Source organism: Eubalaena glacialis, chromosome 18 (genome assembly GCF_028564815.1).
Source record: "Eubalaena glacialis isolate mEubGla1 chromosome 18, mEubGla1.1.hap2.+ XY, whole genome shotgun sequence".
Lineage (NCBI taxonomy): Eukaryota > Metazoa > Chordata > Mammalia > Artiodactyla > Balaenidae > Eubalaena > Eubalaena glacialis.
This window is the reverse complement of record NC_083733.1, coordinates 17,855,971-17,868,044: the sequence shown is the minus strand read 5'-3', so window position 1 is coordinate 17,868,044 and position 12,074 is coordinate 17,855,971. Positions and strand designations below refer to the sequence as shown.

At 38.5% G+C, this 12,074-nt stretch overlaps 1 protein-coding gene across 3 annotated transcripts in view; it reads left to right on the top strand.

Moving 5' to 3' along the window:
- SNTB2 (syntrophin beta 2) overlaps positions 1-12,074 on the top strand; it is a 96,752-nt gene that overhangs the window by 65,996 nt on the left and 18,682 nt on the right. The window lies entirely within an intron of this gene.

The window sequence follows — 12,074 nt, the reverse complement described above, 5'->3', positions numbered from 1 at the left end:
AGCCCAGGGAGGTGGTTCTCAAATTATACTTTCATGGACCTCTGGGGATTCCTTCTTCAGGGTGTCTGTAAGTTCGAAACTATTTTCACAGTAATACTAAGATGTTGTTTGCTTTTTTCATTGTTGACATTTGCACTGAGGGTTGGTAAAATTGCTGGTACCTTAGCATGAATCAAGGCAGTTGGCACCAAACTGTATGGACTTGCAGGGAGAAAACATGCCAGTTTAACCTCAAAATGTCTTTGTTGAAGCAGTAAAAATTACTAGTTTTATTTAATCTCAACCCTTGAGTACTCATCTTGTTAATAATCTGTGAGATGAAGTGGGAAGTGCTCAGAGTCCACTTCGGCTGCATAATGAGGTATGAGAATTGTTGCAGAGGAAAGCATGTGTGGTTGAGGTGCAAGTTGAACTCGCGGGGTTTTTCATGCAACACCATTTTTCACTTGAAAAAACAACTGGCTGACAAACTGTGGCTGGTCAGACTTGGGTATTTGTCAGACATTTTTTTCCCTAAAATAACCAAAATGAATTTGTCATTTAAGGAAAACACTGATGGTATTTGTTAACAATTATAAATTTCTAGCTTTCAAACAAAAATTAGAATTCTGGAAAACTAGTATCTGTCTCTGTGAGTTTGATAGCTTCCCAATACTTAAAGACTTGTCTGATGAGATCATTGGTGATACTAGCAAATGTGACTTTTTGATATAATAAAATGCTTTTAACATTTGGAAAATGTGCATAACTCAATGAAAAAATATATTCCAAATGACCAATACATGATGCTACAAAATCATGCAAGGGTAAGAAAGATCTATTCAAGCTGCAAGAGAGACCAAAGGATTTTTAATGTAACAGGATATGAAAACTTTATTGATAAGTTTTCAGATCCTACATTGCAACTAACCTTTAAGAATCCGCTTGTTGAGTTTTGGTTTGGTAGACAGAAAGATAACCACAGTTATCTGAAAAGGCTATTAAATACTCCTTCCTTGTCCAACTGACTAGCTGTGTGAGGCTCGGCATACTTAAACTGCATACTGCAGCAGAATGCAGAAGCACATATAAGAATTCAGCTCTCGGGCTTCCCTGGTGGCACAGTGGTTGAGAATCTGCCTGCCAATGCAGGGGACACGGGTTCGAGCCCTGGTCTGGGAAGATCCCACATGCCGCGGAGCAACTGGGCCCGTGAGCCACAATTACTGAGCCTGCGCGTCTGGAGCCTGTGCTCCGCAACAAGAGAGGCCGCGATAGTGAGAGGCCCGCGCACCGCGATGAAGAGTGGCCCCCGCTCGCCGCAACTGGAGAAAGCCCTCGCACAGAAACAAAGACCCAACACAGCCATAAATAAATAAATAAATTAAAAAAAAAAAGAATTCAGCTCTCTTTTATTAAGCTGGATATTAAAGAGATTTGCAAAAAATTTAAGACAATGCTACTCTTCACATTAATGTTTTGTTGTTGTTTTGGAAAATATTATTTTAATAAAAATAAGTTATTTATATTATCTAACTGGTTTGTTATTTTTTATTTTTAAAATTTCTCAGTTTTAATTTCTCATTATAGTAAATATCAGTACATATAATCCATATGAAGAAAAGTGTTTTGGAGTACTCAGTAGTTTTTAAACACTTTTTAAAAAAAATAAATTTATTTTATTTCATTTATTTTTATTTTTGGCTGCGTTGGGTCTTTGTTGCTAAGTGCGGGCTTTCTCCAGTTGCGGCGAGCAGCGGTTACTCTTCATTGTGGAGCGTGGGCTTCTCATTGTGGTGGCTTCCCTTGTTGGGAGCACGGGCTCTAGGTGTGCGGGCTTCAGTAGTTGTGGCACACAGGCTCCGCAGTTGTGGCTCGCGGGCTCTAGAGCACAGGCTCAGTAGTTGTGGTGCACGGGCTTAGTTGCTCCACGGCATGTGGGATCTTCCCAGACCAGGGCTTGAACCCGTGTCTCCTGCATTGGCAGGAGGATTCCTAACCACTACACCACCAGGGAAGCCCCCTCAGTTTTTAAGAGTGTTGAAGGGTCCTCGGACCAAAAAGTTGGCAAACCATTAGTTTTGTGCTTCTCAACTGTGGCTACACATTTGAATCATCTGGAGAACTTTTAGTAAAATAAGGTTGACTGGGCCCCACCCTAGACCAGTTAAATCTGAGTGTTTGAGGATGGGAGCCAGACATCAGTAATATTTAAAAGCTGTGCACCAGGTGATTGTAGTGTAGAGCCAGGGCTGAGAACTATAGTAATTAACTTGGCTAAACCAGTTGGTAGATCAGAAGAAGCTGCCTTTTCCTTGAGAGACACACGCTTGTCTTTTATCTGAACCAGCAGTGACTCCCTGGCAATGAAAGGAAATGTGAAGGCGCATCCATTTACTCTTAGATGTCATCTTGCTCAGGTTACTGCTAGAGGAGTAAAGGAAGGAACCAGCAAATTTGTAGAAAAATATTTCAGGTATACAGCCTACAGTGAAGCTAAGAACAAGCCATTTTATTTATTTCTCTTTGGTATACATTTCTCACCCAAGTTTTTAAAAATCCTATGTGGAAAACATTATCTGCTGAGTGATTCCTCATAGTGAGGTAGTGTGTTTGTTCTGTTATACTGATCTACTTTGAACTTGTTAAAAATAGGGAAAATATTTTTGGAAGAAGTGAATAAATTAAACTATATTAAATGGTTGTCATGAAACAAAGTGTTGAATAGTTTAATGACTTTAAAGAGAACTGCTTTCTCTTCTTTTTTTCCATATGTATACTTCACTGTTACTTTTTTAGCAGCTTTATTGTGATATGTCACATACCATACAGTTCACCCATTTAAAGTATAAAGTTTAATGTTTTTTAATATGTTCACAGAGTTACGCAATCAATATTAGGACACTTTTCTCACCCCAAAAAGAAACTCCTTACCCGTTCGTAGTCACTCTTCATTTTCCCCTCCCCCAGGCCTAAGCAACCACAAATCTACTTTCTGGCTCTATAGATTTGGCCTATTCTGAACATTGCATATATGTGGAATCATGTTATATAACCCTTTATGTCTGACTTCTTTCACTTTGTGTAATGTTTTCAAGGTTTATCCACGTTGGAGCACGTGTCACAACTTCATTCCTTTTCAAGGCTTAATGATATTCCGTTGTATGGATATAGCACATTCATCAGTTGATGGCCATTTGAGTTATTTCCACTTTTTTGACTAGACTGTTATGAATAATGCTGCTATAACACTCAGGTACAACTTTTTGTGTGAACATATGATTTTTTTGTTTTTTTGGCTGTGTTGGGTCTTCGTTGCTGTGCGTGGGCTTTCTCTAGTTGTGGTGAGCAGTGCACGGGCTTCTCACTGCGGTGGCTTCTCTTGTAACGGAGCATGGGCTCTAGGCGAGCAGGCTTCAGTAGTTGTGGCACATGGACTCAGTAGTTTTGGCACGTAGGCTCAGTAGTTGTGGCTCACAGGCTCTAGAGCGCAGGCTCAGCAGTTGTGGAGCTCGGGCTTAGTTGCTCCACAGCATGTGGGATCTTCCCGGACCAGGGCTCAAACCCATGTCCCCTGCACTGGCAGGAGGATTCTTAACCACTGCGCCACCAGGGAAGTCCCTCTTTTCACTTTCTTGATAGTGTCATCTGAAGCAAAGAAGTTTTTAATTTTGATGAAGTCCAATTTATCAGCCTTATATCGCCTGCATTTTTTGTGTTATATCTAAGAAGGCTTTCCCTAATCCAATGTCACAAAGACTTAATCCTGTGTTCTCTTCTAAAAGTTTTATAGTTTTAGCTCTACATTTCATTCTTTTATCCAAATGAAGTCAGTTTTTGTATATGGTGTGAAGTAGTGGTCAAACTTTATTCTTTTGCATGTGAAAATCCAATTATCACAGTACCATTTATTGAAAAGACTTCTTTCTCCATTGAAGTCCCTTGACATCCTTGTCAAAAATCAGTTGATCATAAATGTGAGGGTTTATTTCTGGACTCTCAATTTTATAGTTTAGTGGTAAGTTTTGAAATCAGAAGTGTGAGTCCTCCAACTTTGTTCTTTTTCAAGATTATTTTGACAATTCAGAATCTCTGGCATTTACCTATGGATTTTATGGTCAGTTTGTCGATTTCTGCAAACAAACAAACAAAAAAAGATGAAATTCTGATAGGCATCGCATTGAATCTGTAGATCAATCTAGGGAGTATTGCCATCTTAAAAATATTGTCTTCCAATCCATGATACAGGATATCTTTTTATTTATTTAGGTTTTCTTTTATTTCTTTCAGCAATGTTTTGTAGTTTTCAGAGTACAAGTTTTATACTTCTTTCATTAAATTTATTCTGAAGTAGTATTAAATTTTAATGCTATTGTAAATGAATTGTTTTCTTAATTTTCTTTTTGAATTGTTCATTGCTAGTGTATTCCATCAATACATTGATTTTTATATCTTGATCTTATATCCTACAATCTTGCTCAACTTATTTATTATTCTAATAGGTTTTTAGTAGATTCCTTAGCACTTTCTATGTACAAGATCATGTCATCTGCAAACAAGAGATAGTTTTTACCACTTCCTTTCCATTCTAGGTGCCTTTTATTTCATTTTCTTGCCTAATTGCTCTGGCCTTTTATTTCATTTTCTTGCCTAATTGCTCTGGCCAGACTCTCCAGTACAATATTTATTTATTTATTTATTTATTTATTTATTTATGTATGTATGTATGTATGTATGTATGTATGTATGTATGTATCTTTTTGACCGTGCTGTGCAGCTTGCAGGATCTTAGTTCCCCGACCAGGGATTGAACCCAGGCCACAGCAGTGAAAGTGCTGAGTCCTAACCACTGGACCACCACAGAATTCCCTCCAGTACAATTTTTTTTTTCAATTTATTTTTGGCTGCGTTGGGTCTTAGTTGCTGCTCGCGGGCTTTCTCTAGTTGTGGCAAGTGAGAGCTACTCTCTGTTGCGATGCGCGTGCTTCTCATTGCAGTGGCTTCTCTTACTGCCGAGCAGACCCGAAGCGCACGGGCTTCAGTAGTTGTGGCTCGCGGGCTCTAGAGCGCAGGCTCAGTAGTTGTGGCACACAGGCTTAGTTGCTCCGTGGCATGTGGGATCTTCCTGGACCAGGGCTCGAACACGTTTCCCTGCATTGGCAGGCAAATTCTTAACCACTGCACCACCAGGGAAGTCCACAGTACAATTTTTAACAGAAGTAGCGTAAGCAGGCATCCTTGTCTTTTTCCTGTTCTTAGGGGGAAAACATTCAATCTTTTACCATTAAGTATGATGTTAGCTCTGGGGGTTTTTTTATAGATACACTGTATCCAGGTGAGGAAGTTCCCTTCTAGTCCATGTTTGTTGAGTATTTTCATCATGGAAAGGTTTTGGATTTGTTAAAATGTTTTTTCCATGTCTGTTACAGTGATCATGTGGGTTCTGTCCTTTAGTCTATTTATATGGTTTTACTTATCAATTTATAAATCAGTCAATTTAAAAATAATTTTTAAAATCAAATTAATTTATAAGTCAATTACATATTGATTTTTGGACATTAAACCAACCTTGCACTTCTGAGATAAATCTTATTTGGTCATGCTGGATTCAATTTGGTAATAATTTGATGAGGATTTTCGTGTCTTATATTTATAAATGATATTGGTCTGTAGTTTTCTTTTCTTGAGATGTCTTTGGATTGGGTGTTAGGATATTACTGGCCTCATAGAAAGAGTTGGGAGGTATTCCCGCCTCTTCTGTTTTTTTGGAAGACTTTATAAAGAATTGGCATTGATTCTTCTTTAAATATTTGGTAGAATTCATTAGCAAAGCCATCTGGGATTAAGATTTTATTTGTTGCAAGTTTTTCACTGTTAGTTGAAGGGATTTTTAAAATATATTTTAAACCAGTGGTCCCCAACCTTTTTGGCACCAGGGACTGGTTTTGTGGAAGACATTTTTCCATGGACTGGGCGGGGGAGGGCGGGGCGGGGATGGTTAAGGTGGTAATACAAGCAATGGGGAGCGGCACATGAAGCTCTGTTCTTTCCCTTTTATCTGAAAATGGTTTTTAGTTCATGAATGTCACATTTATTATCTTTGACCTTGAAACCCTGTTCTCATGAACATCTCATGGGGCAGAATATGTATGACATATGATAGAAACTCTAAGGGTCTTTCTTGCTTATGTTTCCCAATGTTTTTTCTCTTCTCTACTTTGTTTCATTGCTGTCCCATACTTGATTTGAATCTTCTCCCCAAAATGCTTAGCTCAAGCTCTCATTTTGTTACATCTAAAAGTATTTCAAGGGGCGTTATTACTTATCCCCCCGCCAAATGAGTTGGAACTCTTTTTTTTTTTTTTTTGTCCACACTGTGCAGTCTGTGGGATCTTAGTTCCCCAACCAGGGATTGAACCCAGGCCACAGCAGTGAAAGTGCTGAGTCCTAACCACTGGATTGCCAGGGGGTTCCTAGACCTCACTTTAAAAAAAAAAAAAAAAATTATTTATTTATTTGGTTGCACTGGGTCTTAGTTGCAGCAGGCAGGCTCCTTAGTTACAGCTCACCAGCTCCTTAGTAGCAGCACGAGGGCTCCTTAGTTATGGCATGCAAACTCTTAGTTGCGGCGTGCATGTGGGATCTAGTTCCCTGATCAGGGATTGAATCCAGGCCCCCTGCATTGGGAGTGCGGAGTCTTATCCACTGTGCAACCAGGGAAGTCCCTAGAACTCACTTTTTAAAGTAGAAAGATGGCGCATCATTTTTTTTTTTTAATGTAGTAGAGTAGTATCATATTTTAAGTGAATGGGAGTCAAGAGTTGTAACCAAGTAGTTCCAAAGTTTCCTTTTTATAGCTGAATAATATTCCATTGTATGGATGTACCACATTTTGTTTATCCACTTATCAGTTGATGGACATTTGGACTATTTCCACTTTTTGGCTATTATGAATAATACTGCTATGAACTTTTGTGAACAAATTTTTATGCTAATATATGTTTTCATTTCTCCTGGGTATATACCTAGGAGTGGGATTGTTGGATCATATGGTAACATATTTAACTTTTGGAGGAACCAGTCAATTTTTAAAAAAAAATCATTGTGAAATTATAAGTTTAATATCCATTGTAGTTTGTCCTTGTTGATGCTCAAAAATGGTCCTATCTTTAGCCAGTGGTAGCTCTTCAGGTGGACTTCTCAGCCTTTTTGACAGGACTTTTATATAAAAGTGTTTGAGAATTGCCATATTATCCATTATGATAGAATACTCTGGACTTAACTTGTGTATTTTCTGCTCTAGATCTGACATTTTCCAAGAAGCCTCACTCTCTTTTTTTTTTTGAGGGGATGGGGGTTCAATTTGGGCACTAACTACATTTGTTGCTATTGGATTAGTTATTGTTTATAGGCCTTTGTTGATGGACAGAGGTAGGAAGTATGTGTAAGTGTATATATATACATATATATATATTTTAAACATAAAATACATAGTGAGTTCACACTGATACTCCATTTCAAGTTTGAGACTACAGTGTAATCACTTAACGTCTTCTGTCTTACATCTGGTTTTCCTTTTTCCCATATCCAGAATTGCAGATCTTAAGGACACCAGAGATGATCACATTAGAACATCCCATAATTGCTCATTTGCTTTATCCCACATTATATATCAGAATAGTACTACTATTATTACTACTACAACATTATCACCAACAGTATAATTACTGAAAGTAGTTGAAAAAAAATTTTTGCAGCTCCTTTTTTTAGTGGTTTCTCCCGGTTCTGTCAGTTCTCCACTAAACTCCCTGTCCACACTTTCTTATCCCCCTTTGTTGATCTCTCCTTATCTTCCAGATTTCTTTTTTTCTTTTCTTTTTTTTTTGGCCCGCACCATGCCAAAAAAAAAAAAAAAGGGGGATCTTAGTTCCCTGACCAGAGATTGAACCTCGGGCCCCCTGCATTGGAAACGCAGAGTCTTAACCACTGGACCGCCAGGGAAGTCCCCTGGATTTCTAAACATTGGCTTATTTCAGGGCTCAGATCTCTTCTCTATCAACTACCCTGTCCCTCTGGTGATTGTATCTGTTACCATAGCTTGAAATATCTCTTATACACTGACAACTCCCAAATTTATATCTCCAGACAGAATCACAGACTTATATTCTGACTGCCTATTTAACACATCATTTGCATATTTATGATCACTAGGAAGCACACTCTGTAGCAAAAGTAACATAAAATAATAAAATAGATGTTTATTTCTTTCTTATGTAAAAGAAAACAGCCGTCCTTAGCAAGAGGCTTCTACCCTTCAAGGTTGCTTCATGGCTCAAGATGGTTACTGGAAGCTTTAGCCATCATATCCAAATTGTAGGCAGGAGGAAGAAGAGGAAAAGAACAGAAGGGGCACATACCTGCTGCCTTGTTCTCCAGTTGTGGGGCTTTTCTGGTAATCCTACCCATTAACAGCTTGCAATTCATTGGACATCTCTTTCTTCAAAGAAGTTTGGGAAATACTCTTTTATCTGTGCATGTTGTCATTCGGGATAAAGGCAGCTTTCTATTTCTAAGGAAGAATGAGAGAATGAATATTGAATAGGCAAGTAGAGTTTTAAGAGTTCTTTGTGGGGATTTCCGTGGTGGTGCAGTGGTGAAGAATCTGCCTGCCAGTGCAAGGGACACAGGTTCAATCCCTGGTCCAGGAAGATCCCACATGCTGCGGAGCAACTAAGCACGTACGCCACAACTACTAAGCCTGCACTCTAGAGCCCACGAGCCACGACTACTGAGCCCTTTTGCCACAACTACTGAAGCCCGCATGCCTAGAGCCCATGCTCCGCAACAAGAGAAGCCTTCACAATGAGAAGCCCACGCACTGCAACGAAGAGTGGCCCCCGCTCACCACAACTAGAGAAAGCCCATGCACACAGCAACGAAGACCCAATGCAGCCAAAAATAAAATTAATTAATTAATTAATTTAAAAAAAAAGTGATCTCTTAAAAAAAAAAGTTCTTTGTGTATTTTGGATACAGTCCTTTACCAGGTATATGTTTTCATAAATTTTCTTCTACTTTGTGGCTTGTCTTTTCATTCTCTTAACAGTGTTTTTCAAAGAGCAAATGTTTTTAATTAATGAAGTCCAACTTAATCATTTTTTTCCTGTATGGATCCTGCTTTTGGTGTTGTATCTTTTTAGATTACTTAGATTTTCTGTTAAAATGTCTTCTTGGGCTTCCCTGGTGGCGCAACAGTTAAGAATCCGCCTGCCAAGGCAGGGGGCACGGGTTCGAGCCCTGGCCCGGGAAGATCCCACATGCCGCGGAGCAACTAAGCCCGTGTGCCACAACTACTGAGCCTGCGCTCTAGAGCTCGTGAGCCACGACTACTGAACCTGCGTGCCACAACTACTGAAGCCCGCGTGCCTAGAGCTGTGCTCCACAGCAAGAGAAGCCACCACAATGAGAAGCCTGCGTACCGCAATGAAGAGTAGCCCCCGCTCGCCGCAACCAGAGAAAGCCCATGCGCAGCAACAAAGACCCAACGCAGCCAAAAATAAAATAAATAAAATAAAATAAATTTATTAAAAAAAAAAAAAGTCTTCTTGAAGTTTTACACTATTACATTTTACGTTTAGCTCTAAGATCTATTTTGAGTTAATTTTTGGGAAGAGTGTAAGGTCTTCCAAAACAGAAAGCACCAGACCCAGATGAGTTCACTGGTGAATTCTACCAAACATTTAAGGAAGAAATTCCCTACAGTCTCTTTCAAAGGATTGAAGCAGAGGGAATACTTCGTAACTCATTCTATGAGACCAGCATTATGCTAATACCAAAACCAGACAGAGACATTATAAGAAAAATACAGACCAATATCTCTCATGAACATAGATGTAAAAATCCTCAAAACAATACTATCAAATCTAATTCAAAAAAGTATAAAAAGAATTATACATCACAACCAAGTGGGATTTATTTTAGATATGCAAGGCTGGTCCAACATTTGAAAATCAATTTGCATAGGGACTTCCCTGGCGGTCCAGTGGTTGAGACTCCACACTTCCACTGCAGGGGGCACGGGTTTGATCCCTGGTCAGGGAACTAAGATCCCACATGCTGCATGGCGTGACCACCCCACCACAAAAAAAAGAAAAGAAAAGAAAATGAATTTGTGTAATCCATCACGTCAACAAGCTGAAGAAGAAAAATCGTATCATATCAGGAGATACGGGAAAAGCATTTGACAAAATGCAACACCCATTCATGATTAAAACTTTCAGTAAACTAAGAATAAATGGGAACATTCTCAACTTGATAATGACTACCTACAAAAAATCTACAGCTAACATCATACTTAATGATGAGAAACACAAAGCTTTTCCACTAAGATCAGGCCCAAGGCAAGGATGTTCCCCTCTTGCCACTCCTTTCAACAGCATACTGGAAGTCCTTGCTAATGCAGTAAGGCAAGAAAAGGAAGTAAAACATATACAGATTGAAAAGGAAGACATAAAACTATCTTTGTTCTCAGAAGACATGATCATCTATGTAGAAAATTGAAAAGAATTGGCAAAAAACTCCTGGAACTAATAAGCTCTTATAGCATGGTTGCAGGATACAAGATCAGTGGACAAAAGTCAATTGCTTTCCTATATACTGACAATGAACAAGTGGAATTTGAAATTAAAAACACAATGCCATTTACATTAGCACCCCCCAAAATGAAATACTTAAATATAAATCTAACAAAATGTGTTCAAGATCTATATGAGGAAAACTCCAAAACTCTGATGAACAAAATCAAAGAAGAACTAAATAAATAGATATTCCATGTTCATGATAGGAAGACAATATTTTCAAGACGTCAGTTTTTCCCAAATTGATCTATAGATTCAATGCAATCCCAGTCAGAATTTTAGCAAGTTATTTTATGGATATTGACAAACTGATTCTAAAGTTTATATGGAGAGGCAAAAGACCCAGAATAGCCAACACAAAATTGAAGAACAAAGTTGGAGGACTGATGTTACCCAACTTCAAGACTTACTATAAAGCTGCAGTAATCAAGACAGTGTAGTGTTGATGAAAGAACAGACAAATATATAGATCAGTGAAACAGAATAGAGAGCTCAGAAATAGACCCCTGTAAATATCATCAGCTAATCTTTGACAAAGGAGCAAAGGCACTACAATGGAACAAATATAGTCTTTTTCAACGAATTGTGCTAGAACAACTAGATATCCACATGTAAAAAAATTTTGCCCTTCACCAGAATTAACTCAAAATGGATCATAGACCTAAGTGTAAATTGCAAAACTATAAAACTCCTAGATGGTAACAGGAGAAAACCTAGATGACCTTGGGTATTGTAATGGCTTTTTTAGATACAACACCAAAGACATGATTTATGAAAGAAATAATTAATAAGCTGGACTTCATTAAAACTAAAAATTTCTGTTCTGTGAAAGACAGTGTCAAAGAATTAGAAGAGAAGGCACAGACTAGGAAAAAATATTCGCAAAAGACACATCAGATAAATGTTATCCAAAATAATACAAAGAGCTATTGAAGCTCAACAGTAAGAAAACAAACAACTTGGGAATTCCCTGGCTGTCCAGTGGTTAGGACTGCATGTTTCCACTGCAGGGAGCATGGGTTTGATCCCTGGTCGGGGAACTAAGATCCTGCAAGCCATGGGGCACAGGCCAAAGAAAAAAAAAAAAATGAAAACAAACAACTTCATTAAAAAATGGGCCAAGGACAACATGAATAGATGCCCCACCAAAGAAAATATACAGATTGCAAATAAGAATATGAAAATATGTTTCACATTATATATCATCAGGGAAATGCAAATTAAAACAACGAGATACCACTACACACTTATTAGAATAGCCAGTATCCGGTACACTGACAACACCAAACACTGGCGAGGATATGGAGCAACAGGAACTCTCATACAATGCTGGTGGGAATGCAAAATGGTACAGCCACTTTGACAGAGTTTGGTGGTTTCTTACAAACATTTTCTTACCATACAACCCAGAAGTTCCACTCCTTGGTTTACCCAAAGGAGTTGAAAAATTATATTAAA